This window comes from Lutra lutra, chromosome 5 (assembly GCF_902655055.1).
Source record: "Lutra lutra chromosome 5, mLutLut1.2, whole genome shotgun sequence".
In the NCBI taxonomy this organism is placed as follows: Eukaryota; Metazoa; Chordata; class Mammalia; order Carnivora; family Mustelidae; genus Lutra; species Lutra lutra.
Window position 1 is genome coordinate 143,543,463 of NC_062282.1, and position 12,606 is coordinate 143,556,068.

General features: G+C 36.8%; 1 long non-coding RNA gene across 1 annotated transcript in view; it reads left to right on the plus strand.

The window, feature by feature from the left end:
* The first annotated feature begins 3,343 nt into the window (after positions 1-3,343).
* Positions 3,344-12,606, plus strand: part of LOC125100625 (uncharacterized) — a 49,084-nt gene continuing 39,821 nt past the window's right edge. Inside the window, exon 1 of the long non-coding RNA XR_007127615.1 lies at positions 3,344-3,449. This is a non-coding gene — a long non-coding RNA (uncharacterized LOC125100625). The remainder of the gene's footprint in view (positions 3,450-12,606) is intronic.

The window sequence follows — 12,606 nt, forward strand, 5'->3', positions numbered from 1 at the left end:
TTGGCTCAGATCATGAGGCCGGGGTGTTGGGACTGAGCCCCCTGCCAGGTTCTGCTCAGCATGGAGTCTGCTTGAGGATTCTCTCTCCCACTGACCCTCCCCCTGCCTGGGGCTCTTCTCTCTAAAATAAATAAATCTTTAAAAAGAAAACATTCATTACTATTGGTCTGAAAGAGATACTTACTCAATTGGAGTTAACCTTATTCTGGTTTGCTTGCTTGTTGATTTCCAGGAAAAGACAACTTATGACATTAACAAGAAGCGGCCTCTATTTCCCAGGAATTGTTGGGAAACATCAATGATTCATTTATGGGAGTAAACAAAAGGATTAAGGAGAAAAAAGCTATTTCACAACTATAAATACATACTTAAGTTACAGAGCTCTTTCCCAGACAAACCTATAAAGAAAACTGGGGAAGAAATGATAATGGCTTTTGCAGAAAGTAAACATAGAGAAAAGCAGTAAAAGAAAGTAGAGTAATTTTAATCTATGCTAAGTGAAATAAGTCAGACAGAGACGGACAATTACTGTACCATTTCACTCATGTGTAGAGTCTCAAAAACAAAACAGATAAAATAGAAAAAGACTCAGAGACATAAGGAACGAACTGGTGGTCCCCAGAAGGAAGGGAAGTTGGGGAATATGTACAATAGATGAAGGGGACTAAAAGGTGCAAACTTCCAGTTATAAAATAAATAAGTCATACGGAATAAATAAGTACAGCACAGAGAATATAGTCAATAATATTGTAATAACTTTGTAGGATGACAGATGGCAACTAGACCTATCGAGGGGATAATTTCATAATGCATAAAAATATTGAATCACTACATCGTATACCTGAAACTAATATAATATTGTATGTCAATTGTAAGTCCATAAAATAAAAACTTTAATCTAGATTGACAACATGTGGCTTCCAAAATATATGTTTATAAAGCTGTAAAAAAAAAAAAAAAAAAAAAAGAAAGAAAGGATGAATCCCCAAGTTTTGTAGCAACATGGATGGGACTGGAAGAGATTATGCTGAGTGAAATAAGTCAAGCAGAGAGAGTCAATTATCATATGGTTTCACTTATTTGTGGAGCATAACAAATAGCATGGAGGACAAGGGGAGATGGAGAGGAGAAGGGAGTTGAGGGAAATTGGAAGGGGAGGTGAACCATGAGAGACTATGGACTCTGAAAAACGATCTGAGAATTTTGAAGGGGTGGGGGGTGGGAGGTTGGGGGCACCAGGTGGTGGGTATTGTAGAGGGCACGGATTGCATGGAGCACTGGGTGTGGTGCAAAAATAATGAATACTGTTATGCTGAAAAAAAATTAAAAAAAAAAAAAAAGAAAGAAAACCAGGAGAATATTAGAATTTCAGCTTCATTTTTGCTTTTGTGCCAGCTTCCTTTAGTCTTTGGGCCTCTTGGTATTCAAGGTTAGAGAATGGCCCTTATCATCACCTACCATATTGATTTAACCAAAGTACCATTCATTACCTGAGATAGGTAATTCTGAGCGTGAACAGATTTTTGGTTCATTAGGTTTAACTCTTCTCCAAAGAGTTATGCACACACTATGGCCTTTAAGCACAATGTACAATATTTAAAATAAGCTACTCAGAGGTAAGGATTCTTCTGATACAACAAATCTTAGGCCAAAAGAATATCTTATTTTGAAAACTCATGTTTAAATTTTGAAATAATGGCAAATACATCTAACAAGTTGCAAAAATAGTAAAAGCAATCCTGTATCTTCTTTACATAAATTCCCAATTGGTGATGGTTTACTACATTTTCTCATTATTCTTTCATTCTCTCTGTTGATATATTTCTTTTTTTTTCTTTTCTTTTCTTTTTTTTTTTTTTTTTTTTTTTGGACAGTTTGCACCATCACCTCTAAATACTGCAGTGTTTTCTCCAAAAACAGAGACCTCTAAACATTATCACCACACACACATTCCATTCAGTTAAATAACAGTGGTAATAACACTGAGGCCCCACATTCCGTGTATCACGGAAGGACACACACTTGGGTAACATCCCACCAACGATGATATTCAAACTGTCACCTGGTTTCTGCCAGGTCTTCAGTGGAAACCCACTTGTGTACAGGTGGCCAGGCCATAAAGGATAAAGAGATAGAGGGAAGTTGGCAGACTCGAATGGGGTCCCAGAACTGGATGGTAGTGCTGTTCTCAGCATCATGCACTGGACTGAAACGTCCTCCCTTTGTTCTGGTAACTGTATTATTGGGAGCTATGCTGATTACATCAATCCTCTGTTCCTCATCAAACCCCTACCAGCCAGCATTTACATAATTGATGATTCTCTCCTGTGCCTACTGCCCTGGTGATGGCTGCCAAATGATGATTGCCTATCTCATCATCTTTTCTGGATCCATCACTCAATAAACTACTCTGAGGAAGTTCTTTTCCTTCTTCCTTATTTATGTACTTACGTAAGTGTGGAGGGGTGGATTTCTATTTTATTCATTGGCTTGCAATCTAATACTCTCATGATCTACTCTGACAATCAAACTGTCATAGATTTGGTGAGTAGAAGCTCCTTCAAACTTGCATCTGTGTGTGTTGTTTTTGTTTTTGTTTTGTCGTGTCCCCAACAGCCTTTAAGCATTTACTCATTTTCAGGCACAACAATGTTACTTACTAATCTTAATATGCCTGTTATATGCTCACTGGCCCCAGCTCTATAATCCAAGAAGACTTGGTTCCTTTTAGTGGAAGATTGCTTCTAGAAATTAAATCTGAGTGTCTGGCATGTACATTACTACTGGAGGTCAGAGTTCACAGTCTCTCAGCAAAGAGAGCTAATATAGATATAGATATAGATATAGATATACACATACACACACATACATATATATGTATATATATGTATATAAAATTGTTATATATAATCTTTTTGTAAAGCTATGTATATATAAAATCCACAGTCATATAAAAATGTTTATATAAATAAAATAATGCACATATACCTCTAACTCTCAGTTTCTGTATATTCACGGTCTTGTGCTTTGTAGGTTTACAAGTCCTGGCTCTCAAAGGGGCACTAAGATAGAGCAAGAGTCTTGCTGAACATTAAACTGCAGCTGCCTCCCTCCTACTTTGATTTCTTTGTGCCGAGGGATGGGGGTCAAAAACAAGAGTCATCATACTGGCAGGGATTGCTGGCTCTTAGCTAACAGAAGCTGTATCTTCTCCTGACAAGGAGGGAAAGAAGTAATTTTTTGGCTCCAATGTGAACCATCCGATCATCTCTTGGTATTCCCCTGCTCATTTTTTAAGTTAAATGGAAAAGTTCAAGAGCTGGAGAAGGATGGGACAAGGACTCAGAGCTCTCAGTGCAGAGGGTCTGGATCACACCATCAAGTAAGCTACTTAGGACAGCAAAATGCTCAGAGTGAAGGCAATTCAGAATGGAGATCAGAGGGAGATGGTAAGTACCAGCTACAGCCCTGAGATGATCTTGAGTTGTTGTGGATTATAGTGTCTACCACTGACCTCCTTCTCAGATATTTCCCCCACGAAAAGAGGCCCACCAGAATGCTGGGGTAGCTGCACTGAGACCTTGCATGAAGAAGTTGATGGACTGTACCAGATACTGGGCTCTGCTCTTGAGATCCCCCCATACAGGACCTGAAGGCTAATTCTCTGCTTCCCTGAGTACTGCCTATTGAGAGGCATCAGCTCAGGGTCTGCCCTAGGAACTCCCCTTGGCTAAAAAGAGCTATCACCCTCCAAACCTGTCAAATGTACAATTCTTTAATTCTAAAATTTGAATTAAACAAACTAATACAGGAATACATCCTCTTCATCCCATGCAATTACAAATAAGGTAGTTAAGTTCCTTGAGCACTACCCACATGCCAGTAACCTTTCCTCTCCATAAAAACTACTGTTCTCAGATTGGCATTATCCTTCACATGTATAATTATTACAGTTCTTATCAATGACCAATGTAAAATTTTACATACATAAAAGGATTAGAGCTCATTTCAGGCATGGATGGTAAGGTGAAGCTGTGTTTCCATTTTTAAATATATTCTGGAGGGGCATCTCGGTGGCTCAATGGGTTAAAGCCTCTGCCTTCAGTTCAGGTCATGATCTCAGGGTCCTGGGATCGAGCCCTGCATCAGGCTCTCTGCTCAGTGGGGAGCCTGCTTCCCCTATCTGCCTGCCTCTCTGCCTACTTGTGATCTCTGTCAAATAAATAAAATCTTTATAAATCAATCAATCAATCAATTTTGGATACATTTTCTCATGTTTGACAGCATTGATCATCTTTTTAGAGACATATATTATGTTTGGGAGATTGTACTGATGCTCTAGCTTGGGTATTTTTCTCCCAGTCTAAGTAATAATTATCATGGTAATTTCATAAGGATTTTTTATAAACCCTGAGCAGTATGCAATATACAGCTAATATTCCAAATATAATAATATAATAATAATAATACAGCTATATTATAGCTGTATTATATATATATATATATAAAATATTTATTTATTTATTTATTTTTCAGGTTTAAAAGGTTTCAAACTATGTATGTACAAGCTAAATAAAACAAACTAGTCTCAGAGAATCACTGTAGAGCAGAATCCATAAATACACAAGGTCTGTTTTATAGGACAGGAAAGATGATAACGTCATCAAATACAAAGAAAAACATCCAAGAGAGAGGTAGGCAGATTAGACCATCTTAACAAAGAATATATTAACTGAATTGGTAGAGTTGTCCATTTCCTTCCTCCATATTTCCTAATATATTATATATAATAATAATATAATAACAATAATACAGCTAATGTTCCAAAAGTCTATAACAAAGGTGTAATTTCACAATTTACAAAAAATATTTGAATTCATTCATGTTAATTGCTTCTGATTATAAGAGAGGATTATATTAACAAGTTTTAAAAGAACTCATTTATAATCCAATGATTCCTTCATAATGTTTTAGGCGTATATAACAAGAAAATAATCTCCTTTCTCCAGTATGATAGAGGTACCAACACATTATTCCATCTATATATCTATGTATCTGCTTATATATCAACATGTTTTGTGTTTAATCTCATAGCAAGAAAGATGGGAACAGACACAGATTTATACACACAGCTAATTTTGTTTAGCTTTCTACCAAAATGATGGAATTTAAAACCCGCTTTGTTACAGGTGAAGAATAGATCATGAACTCTCTTTACAAGTCAGCATATAAACATATATGCCATTTTCACATGAATAACATTCATTCTGTTGTATAAATGCACTTATCCCACAAAACTGCTATCAATATTAAATATCAAATATCAAATTGATAACTGATATCAATATCAATATCAAATCAATAATGTTTAACCTTGCTTTTGCATTTTTGATAGATGGAAAACTGTCATTTTAATTTCCTTTTATAATACTTGTCCATTTTTGTCAGATTTTTTTTTTTTAGTCATTACAATTCAAATGTGAATCGTTATTCCTTATCTATTGTCTAATTCTCTTCTAGGTAGTGAAGTTTCTTTCTTGTATATTTCATTGCACTTTTTCTATATAGTCAAAGTATTAAAGCTTTTTCTATTTAAATACAATTGTAAATGTTTCTCCCCATTTTTCCTTCCAACTTTGCTAATAATGTCTTTAACCATTCACTGTTTTTCATGCTAATGTATCCAAATCTGTCCATCTAATCCTTTATGGCTTTTGAGGTTTATATCCAGGCTAGAAAATCTTTCCCTACTACAGTATTTATAGTTTCTGTTTTGGTCTCCTTTTAGTAATTTTAAGATAATGTGAAATATGCACAAAATTTAACTTTTTTCCAAGGAAATGGACAACTCTACCAATTCAGTTAAGTGAAAAGTAATTTCCTTTTCCCAATGATATAAAATACTTTTTCATACTCTAAAGTACCCTTTTATATCTTCTTTTTTAATATAAAATAATAACAGGGTCTTTGGGATTAATAACAGTATTGTGGTAAAAACAAAAATTTTACAGTTCAAACACTTGAATCATGTGTTATCATACGATTTCATAAATTGATCTAAATCTCTGTTTCCACATCTTTAAAATGGGGATAATGGCTTCTTGCTAGGGTTGTCTTAAAGATTCAATGATGTAAAAAAGTCAATTGCCTGAAGTATGACATGTGCCAAGAAATTCATTCCTGTGTGTCCCCTTTTCCTTCTGTTCATTCTCAACAACAGCTATTATTAAGTTTCTCCCATATAGTATACACCACTTTGGCTCATTCCAGTGCAACACTTGAGGTGCAAAGAATACATACCAAAGTTTAGAAATTCTATGAGCCCCCCGCCTCCAAAGGAAATTTTCCTTTGTAGTTGCCATTCCACTGAGATAATTTTTATAGCACCTTGTCTCTGGGAAGTGACAGGGAAGTGAATTAAAGAGTGTATGACTTTTAGCTCAGCATACCTGTCACTTCATTTTGAAGTATAGAAGGCTTCTTAACAGACTTTCGCTGTAGTAATATCCCATTTCTGCTAAGAACTAAGTTTTCTCCAAACCATTCTACTGAAAGTACAAAGAATCTCAATGTTCAAGAAGCTGAAATAGAGTGGGAGTTGTCAGAAGAGTAAATGATGGCCAAATACAGCATTTCAATAATTCCAATGCTGTTCATAATGGTATGAAGAAGTCCTTACTTAATAAGGAACAGGAAAAATTATTAGACTTTCAATAATGGATGCAAGGTGGATTTTAGTATTTAAAAAAAACAGAGAACATGAAGTTACATATTAAACAGGGCAATTAAAACAGAAGAAAAACCAATAGTATACATATTTGTTTCACATTTTAAAGAAGTTAAAGTCAGTATTTATTTTATGAATTACCTGCTATTGCCTGGTACTGGTCCAGACTCAACAAGTTATAACTTAGAAAAATAGCTTTGACTAGATTTTTTCAGAAATTTCAGAAATACTGAAATGACAATTTCTTATTAGTTTTCAAGGCTTGGGAAAGCTTCCATGCAAATCAAATATAGGATGTAACTGCATATAGAACAATATTAACAATTTTTAAAATTTTAATAATGGTATCATAGTTCTCTATTTTTTAAAATAAGATACTATAATATTTTGGATTTCTTTAAAGAAATTCAGTTTTCTGAAGGGGTATGGATGGGAATATAGATTAAACAAAATTGGGTTATTACTGTAGCAGCATAATGGGTATGAAGAAATTCCCTCTATTTTTGCAAGTATTTGAAAAATTCTATAATAAAAAGGTTTTTTTTTAGAGAGGAAGAAAGAGAGAGAGGAGAGGCAAGGGGCAGAGGGAGAGGGGCAGAGAGAATCTTAAGCTGACTCTCCACTGAGCCTAGAGCCCAATGTAGGGCTCCATCTCAGGACCCTTATTAGATCATGAACCAAGTCAGAATCAAGAGTCAGACACTCAACCAATGGTGCTACCCCAATGCCACTGTAATAAAAGCTTTTCAATGACATCTGACATCAAAAGAAATATACAAATAACAGTGGCTCAAGCACCTATCATACTCCATATAGTAAAGCATTTCCCTGGTTTCATCCTACAAGTTCACTCTATAACTAAGATTTTTTAGGTTCAAATACAAAACACTACCACTTAATAATATGTTTTATGAGCCAGGTCAGTTAACTATTTTGTACCTTGATTTACTTTTTTTTTTTTTTTTAAAGAATCCATCTATTCACTTGACAGAGATCACAAGTAGGCAGAGAGGCAGGCAGAGAGAGAGAGAGAGAGAGAGAGGAGGAAGCAGGCTCCCTGCCGAGCAGAGAGCCCGATGTGGGACTCGATCCCAGGACCCCGAGATCACGACCTGAGCCAAAGGGAGAGGCTTAACCCACTGAGCCACCCAGGCGCCCTTGATTTACTTATTTTTAAAAATCATTATAAGAGTACTGTAACAATCAAATCAATTCTTCCCACTTCATTGCTTAGAAGTACTTAGCACATTGTAAATAATAAATACTTGTTTGCTATTTTTATTATGTAGTAGGAATAGTTTTATTTGGTCTCCAGACTCATTCACCACTCTGATAAGAAATGCCTACAGACTATTCCCTGGATTATTGGGCTTCCAATAGCAACAATTTACCTGTCTTGTTAAATCTCACCTGGTTATTCAAGGTATTGTTCTATTTAATAGTAAGAAGCAGTAGATCCCTAAGTTTATAGTTACTGAGTTATCAAGCTCAATTCTTGAAATATTGGTAGAAGATTAAAAGCACATTAAACACAGCAAAGGCAGGCCTGAGAGGAAAATATATAGCAATACAAGCCTTTCTCAAAAAACAAGAAAGGTCTCAAATACACAACCAAACCCTACACCTAAAGGAGCTGGAGAAAGAACAACAAAAAAAGCCTAAACCCGGGACTCCTGGGTGGCTCATTGGATGACTGCCTTCGGCTCAGGTCATGATCCTGGAGTCCCAGGATCAAGTCCCCCATCAGGCTCCCAGCTCCACGGGGAGTCTGCTTCTCTCTCTGACCTTCTCCTCACTCAGGCTCTCTCTCACTGTCTCTCTCTCAAATAAATAAATAAAATCTTAAAAAAAAAAGAAAGAAAGAAAGAGAAGGAGAAGAGAAATAATGAAGATCAGAGCAGAAATAAATGAAATAGAAACAAAAAAAAAATTAGAACAAATCAACGAAACTAGGAGCTGGTTCTTTGAAAGAAAAAGGCAAAGGAAACAAAAGCCAAAATAAACTTTTGGGACTTCATCAAAAACAAAAGCTTCTGCACAGCAAAGGAAACAGTCAACAAAACAAAGGGGCAACCCATGGAATGGGAGAAGATACTTGCAAATGACAATACAGACAAAATATTGATATCCAGGATCTATAAAGAACTCCTCAAACTCAACACACACAAACCAGATAATCATATCAAAAAATGGGCAGAAGATATGAACAGACACTTCTCCAATGAAGACATACAAATGGCTATCAGACATGTGAAAAAATGTTCATCATCACTAGCCATCAGGGAGATTCAAATTAAAACCACATTGAGATACCACCTTACACCACTTAGAATGGCCAAAATTAGCAAGACAGGAAACAACATGTGTTGGAGGGGATGTGGAGAAAGGGGAACCTTCTTACACTGTTGGTGGGAATGCAAATTGGTGCAACCACTTTGGAGAACAGTGTGGAGATTCCTCAAGAAATTAAAAATAGAACTTCCCTATGACCCTGCAATTGCATTACTGGGTATATACCCCAAAGATACAGATGTAGTGAAAAGAAGGGCCATCTGGAGCCCAATGTTTATAGCAGCAATGGCCATGGTTGCCAAACTGTGGAAAGAACCAAGATGTTCTTCAATGGACGAATGGATAAGGAAGATGTGGTCCATATACACTATGGAGTATTATGCTTCCACCAGAAAGGATGAATACCCAGCTTTTGTAGCAACATGGACGGGACTGGAAGAGATTATGCTGAGTGAAATAAGTCAAGCAGAGAGAGTCAATTATCATATGGTTTCACTTATTTGTGGAGCATAACAAATAGCATGGAGGACATGGGGAGTTAGGAGAAGGGAGTTGGGGGAAATTGGAAGGGGAGGTGAACAAAGAGAGACTGTGGACTCTGAAAAACAATCTGAAGGGTTTGAAGAGGTGGGGGGGTGGGAGGTTGAGGGAACCAGGTGGTGGGTATTAGAGAGGGCACAGATTGCATGTAGCATTGGGTGTGGTACAAAAACAGTGACTACTGTTATGCTGAAAATAAATTTTAAAAAAATAAAAAAAAAGATTGATAAACCCCTGGCCAGACTTATCAAAAAGAAAAGAGAAAGGACCCAAATAAATAAAATCACGAATGAAAGAGGAGAGATCATAACCAACACCAAAGATATACAAACAATTATAAGAACATACTATGAGCAACTCTACGCCAACAAATTTGATAATCTGGAAGAAATGGATGAATTCCTAGAGTCATATAAATGACCACAACTGAACCAGGAAGAAACAGAAAACTTGAACAGACCCATAACCAGTAAGGAGATTGAAAAAGTCATCAAAAATCTCCAAACAAACAAAAGCCCAGGGCCAGACGGCTTCCCAGGGAAATTCTACCAAACATTTAAAGAACTAATTCCTATTCTCCTGAAACTGTTCCAAAAAATAGAAATGGAAGGAAAACTTCCAAACTCATTTTATGAGGCCAGCATCACCTTGATCCCCAAATCAGACAAGGATCCCATCAAAAAAGAGAATTACAGATTAATATCCTTGATGAACACAGATGTGAAAATTCTCGCCAAAATACTAGCCAATAGGATCCAAAAGTACATTAAAAGGATTATTCACCATGACCAAGTGGGATTTATTCCAGGGCTGCAAGGCTGGTTCAACATCCACAAATCAATCAATGTGATACAATACATTAATAAAAGGAAGAACAATAACCATATGATACTCTCAATAGATGCTGAAAAAGCATTTGACAAAGTACAGCATCCCTTCCTGATCAAAACTCTTCAAAGTGTAGGGATAGAGGGCACATACCTCAATATTATCAATAGCCATCTATGAAAAACCCACCGCAAATATCATTCTCAATGGAGAAAAACTGAAAGCTTTTCTGCTAAGGTCAGGAACACGGCAGGGATGCCCATTATCACCACTGGTATTCAACATAGTACTAGAAGCCCTAGCCTCAGCAATCAGACAACAAAAGGGAATTAAAGGCATCCAAATAGGCAAAGAAGAAGTCAAACTATCACTCTTCGCAGATGATATGATACCATATGTGGAAAACCCAAAAGACTCCACTCCAAAACTGCTAGAACTTGTACAGGAATTCAGTAAAGTGTCAGGATATAAAATCAATGCACAGAAATCAGTTGCATTTCTCTACACCAACAACAAGACAGAAGAAAGAGAAATTAAGGAGTCAATCCCACTTACAATTGCACCCCAAACCATAAGGTAGCTAGGAATAAATCTACCCAGAGAGGCAAAGAATCTATACTCAGAAAACTATAAAGTACTCATGAAAGAAATTGAGGAAGACACAAAGAAATGGAAAAATGTTCCATGCTCCTGGATTGGAAGAACAAATATTGTGAAAATGTCTATGCTACCTAAAGCAATCTACACATTTAATGCAGTCCCTATCAAAATCCCACCCATTTTTTCAAAGAAATGAAACAAACAATCCTAAAATTCATATGGAACCAGAAAAGACCTCTAATAGCCAAAGGAATATTGAAAAAGAAAGCCAAAGTTGGTGGCATCACAATTCCGGACTTCAAGCTCTATTACAAAGCTATCATTATCAAGAGAGTATGGAACTGGCACAAAAACAAACATATAGATCAATGGAACAGAATAGAGAGCCCAGAAGTAGACTCTCAACTCTATGGTCAACTAATATTCAACAAAGCAGGGGAGAATGTCCAATGGACAAAAGACAGCCTCTTCAATAAATGGTGCTGGGAAAATTGGACAGCCACATGCAGAAAAATGAAATTGGATCATTTCCTTACACCACACACAAAAATAGACTCAAAATGGATGAAGGACCTCAATGTGAGAAAGGAATCCATCAAAATCCTTGAGAAGAACACAGGCAGCAACCTCTTCAACCTCAGCTGCAGCAACTTCGTCCTAGGAACATCGCCAAAGGCAAGGGAAGCAAGGGCAAAAATGAACTATTGGGACTTCATCAAGATCAAAAGCTTTTGCACAGCAAAGGAAACAGTTAACAAAACCAAAAGACAACTGACAGAATGGGAGAAGATATTTGCAAACGACATATCAGATAAAGGGCTAGTGTCCAAAATCTATAAAGAGCTTATCAAACTCAACACCCAAAGAACAAATAATCCAATCAAGAAATGGGAAGAAGACATGAACAGACATTTCTGCAAAGAAGACATCCAGATGGCCAATAGACTCATGAAAAAATGTCCCATATCACTTGGCATCAGGGAAATACAAATCAAAACCACAATGAAATAGCACCTCACACCAGTCAGAATGGCGAAAATTAATAAGTCAGGAAATGACAGATGCTGGTGAGGATACAGAGAAAGTGGAACCCTCCTACACTTTTGGTGGGAATGCAATCTGGTGCAACCACTCTGGAAAACAGCATGGAGATTCCTCAAGAAGTTGAAAATATACCTACCCTATGACCCAGCAATTGCCCTACTGGGTATTTACCCTAAAGATTCAAACATAGTGATCCGAAAGGCCAAGTGCTCCCAAATGTTTATAGCAGCAATGTCCACAATAGCCAAACTATGGAAAGAACCTAGATGTCTATCAACAGATGAATGGGTAAAGAAGAGGTGGTATATATACACAATGGAATACTATGCAGCCATCAAAAGAAATGAAATCTTGCCATTTGCGATGATGTGGATGGCACTAGAGGGTATTATGCTGAGTGAAATAAGTCTATCAGAGAAAGACAACTATCATATGGTCTCCCTGATATGAGGAAGTGGAGATGCAATGTGGGGGGTTAAGGGGATAGGAAAAGAATAAGTGAAACAAGATGGAATTGGGAGGGAGACAAACCATAAGAGACTCCTCATCTCACAAAACAAACAGGGTTGCTGGGG